Source organism: Humulus lupulus, chromosome 2 (assembly GCF_963169125.1).
Source record: "Humulus lupulus chromosome 2, drHumLupu1.1, whole genome shotgun sequence".
NCBI lineage: Eukaryota > Viridiplantae > Streptophyta > Magnoliopsida > Rosales > Cannabaceae > Humulus > Humulus lupulus.
The window spans coordinates 102,703,790-102,706,426 of record NC_084794.1 but is presented as its reverse complement, the minus strand read 5'-3'; the positions used below and the strand labels follow the sequence as shown (position 1 = coordinate 102,706,426).

The window sequence follows — 2,637 nt, the reverse complement described above, 5'->3', positions numbered from 1 at the left end:
GTTTCAGCAATTTCCTGGGCAGTTTTGTTACTTGTTTCTCCTTCACTTTGGATTGAAGTGGGCTCTCCACTACCCTGTATTTCCTCAGAATTTCCCAGATTTTTACCATTCCGCAGCTGAATAGCTTTACAGTGTTCTTTCCCATCTCTCCTTGGATTTTCTGTATCACTAGGCAAAGATCCTTGCGGCCTAGTTTTCATTTCATTGGCTAGCTGGCCGAGCTGCATCTCAAGATTACGAAGAGAAGCTGCTTGGCTCTGTATTACTGCATCATTCTTAGCCATATACTCCCTCATTAGATTCTCCAAAGAGTTCGGCTGGGAGTTTTGAACATGTTGTGCAGGTCTTGGCTGCTGTGAAAAACCTGGTGGATATGCTTGTCTTCCTTGTGCTGGTGCTGTGCTTGAACTTGCTCCTTGACCCCCCCATGACAGATTAGGATGATTCTTCCATGCTGGATTGTAAGTGTTCGAATATGGGTTGTTGTTGCGGTTGAAATTCTGATTTCCCACATAACAAACTGAGGCTGGATTTGAAGGGCAATTCTCAAAAGTATGCCCGTCCCCACAGTACACGCATGACACTTCTGCACTTTGAATGGCAGCAGCTGGCTGAATACTTCCTCCCAAACTCATATTCTTCAAGATGTTGGTCATTGAGGCCATTTGAGCTGTTAGAGCCGTTAGTGCATCTACTTCAAGAACTCCCGCCACCTTCCTACTTGTAGGAGCTCTAGTGTTTGACCATTGATAGTTATTACTTGCGATCCTTTCCAAAATCTCAAATGCTTCGTTGTAAGACTTGGAAAGAATGGCTCCATTGGCTGAAGCGTCCAATACCATTCTAGAAGCTGCATTGAGGCCATTATAGAAGGTCTCCATCTGTATACAGTGTGGGATACCGTGGTGTGGACATTTTCTTAAAAGCTCTTTGAATCTTTCCCACGCGTCACTAGTGGACTCATCTTCCAGCTGCTGAAATGACATAATCTCACTTCTAAACTTTGCATTTCTGGTGGGAGGGAAATATTTGCGCAGAAACTTTTCAGCAAGATCATTCCAATTTGTGACGGAATCAGGAGGCAAAGTGTTGAGCCATGATCTAGCTCGGTCTCTTAATGAGAATGGAAATAGCTTCAGCCTTAATGCTTCTTCACTCACTCCTTGAAGCTTAAAAGAATCGCTCACCTCCAAGAATGAACGAAGGTGAAGGTGAGGATCCTCCGTTGGAATCCCGCTGAACTGCCCCACGGTTTGGAGCATTTGAAACATGACCGGCTTGAGCTCGAATTGAGCTGCTTGTATTTCCGGCCTCACAATGCCTGGATTTAACTCATTAAACATGGGGGCAGCGTATTCCCGTATTGCTCTGGCTCTGTCATCCGCCAAAACAATGGGATTAGTAACTTGCTGGCCATCCCCCTCATCTTCAACACGTTCAGCCATAGTGCCTCGACTTTTAGCCTTTTGATCTTTTCTCCTTTTTCTGAAAGTGCGTTCGATCTCGGGGTCAATAGGAGCAAGTTCACTGTCCTCTTGCTGGTTCATACACTGTAGGTACCTGAGATTTCACAACCCGAACCAACAAGGTTAAAAACAATGAAAATAAATTGTCAAATAGTTGATAAAACAGAATTTAATTTTAAAGTCCCCGGCAACGGCGCCAAAAACTTGTTGTGAATTTTCTAACGATTAAAATATGCGCAAGTATACACAATCGACAACAAGTAATACAGTGATAATGTATCAAAGTTCGTCTCCACAGGGACTTTTCAACTAAATTAATGTAAAATCAACCAAAAACAACTTATAAAATAGTAACCAAAACAAAGGAAAGAGTGGGTAATTAACTCTGAAAATAATTTTAGACAAACAAAGGAATTAAACCAAAAATCAGAGATTAAAATGACAAAATACTGGGTGGTTTTCAGATATAAGAAAAATGGGTTCGGGTGATTAATTCCCCTCGGTTCGTTCCAGTTGTTACAGCAATGGGTTAGCAATTATGACAGTGTTAACAAATTTCGTAAAACCCAGCAAGTTTTTCCCAAAATGTGCAATCTAATGTCTATACTCCCCTTCTATACATTCCTGCATGAAACCAGATTATAAACATTCAATTAAGCATCAAATCTGACGTTATGCAAGGTAGCAAAACATTCCTATTCTACTACTCACAATCACCTAAAACTAGATGAATCTCTTGCATCAATTGAATGGGTTCAGCTAGACTTCCCTCTTCCAAGTTAGATCTAGCTTAGCACATGCTAAAAATGGCCAATAATTAACATTCAATAACAGTAAAGCACATTCAATTGAACAAAGACATAATCACTTAGCCATTGCATTTGTATATTGAGTTCACACTTGAGGGTTCATAATCACCCTAGCCCTTAAGAAATTAGTTCATAGTTGCAAACTTAAACATGAAAATAATACAGAAGTAATCCATGGAGTTTGCAGAAATTAGATGAAATTAATACAAAAAGAAAGAGATGGTGTAGGACGAATGAGTTGTGAGCTCAAATCCCCCTTATGGCATCAGCCTTCTTTCTTCTCTTTTGGTCGTACTCTTCTCAAATCTTCTCCCTGAAACCTCCTCTGTACTTAGCCAGAAGTTCTCTCCCTTTCTAAAATG

At 40.8% G+C, this 2,637-nt stretch overlaps 1 non-coding gene across 1 annotated transcript; it reads left to right on the top strand.

Annotated features, from left to right (window-relative positions):
* The first annotated feature begins 897 nt into the window (after positions 1-897).
* LOC133820097 (small nucleolar RNA R71) lies at positions 898-1,004 on the top strand. The gene has a single exon (XR_009886531.1). It is a non-coding gene; the product is annotated as a small nucleolar RNA R71 (small nucleolar RNA).
* The last annotated feature ends 1,633 nt before the right edge of the window (positions 1,005-2,637 follow it).